We start from the raw sequence: 964 nt of genomic DNA, 5'->3' as shown, positions 1-964 counted from the left end.
ACTCGGTGGGTCGGTTGGGGGCCATCCCCCCGAGCGTGTGCCACAGCTGTTCCTAGCCCCCCGCCCCCCAAGGCCGAGATCCAGGCCCTGGGTGACGCAGAACTTCAAGACCCCGTGGAGACCCAACCATAAGAGCCAGGGGTCTCAAACTCGGTTTGTCCAGAGCCCCCGGCGTACCCTCCAATGGTGCCAAAGCACGCGGAGATCGGACCCCGTTTGTGGCTCCAGCCCCGGCCCAAAGGTCGGGTGGGCTCCCATTCATTCCCTATGGAGGGCCCATTTCCGGATGGCTGAAAACGACATTTCCGGCTCTCCCGGGAGATCGGGGCCCCCAATACGTGCATGTCATATACCGTTTTAAAGCTCCGAGCCTCCTGATCACGGTGGTGGTCTCGGTTCGTCTCTAGGACGTCCACCCGAATTTCTACGAATTTTTAAAGGACGAACGCCAAACCGGGCCGGCTTTGCCCCGCGATAAGTCGGTCCAAACGGACCGGAACCCGGGCGAGCCGCACACCGTCGGATCCGGGCCGGTCCGCTGATGGTTCTGGTGGTCTCCGATTTCCGCTGGGACCTTCCCACGAATTTATACGAATTTTTAACCGTTTTGGGCCCAACCGGACCTCCGGTCCGGTTCCCGGGGTCCCCCCGAACCGAGCCCGGGATCATCGTGCTCCGGAGACGGCCCCGGTCACGGTGGTGTCGGTCCCGTACGCCTGGGTGGAGGTCTGAAAACCGGAGCTCCAGAGGGGGAGAGACGGCGGTGAACCGCTGCAGATTTTGTCCGCCTGCTAGCGCGGCCCTCCCGGATAGCTCTGCCGCCGATCCCCGGTCCGGATCTTCGGAGCTCCGGATCGAACCTTAAAAACGCGCTGCACCCAGGCAAACCATATATTGGCTGAAAGCTTGGACCGCGGGGAACACGCTGGTGGTCTCGGATCGTCTCTAGCACGTTCCCAGCCGG

The sequence above is a fragment of the Poecilia latipinna genome, unplaced genomic scaffold (assembly GCF_001443285.1).
Source record: "Poecilia latipinna isolate Pla-1442-1.1 unplaced genomic scaffold, P_latipinna-1.0 Scaffold5825, whole genome shotgun sequence".
Taxonomy (NCBI): domain Eukaryota; kingdom Metazoa; phylum Chordata; class Actinopteri; order Cyprinodontiformes; family Poeciliidae; genus Poecilia; species Poecilia latipinna.
This window is presented reverse-complemented; position numbering follows the sequence as displayed.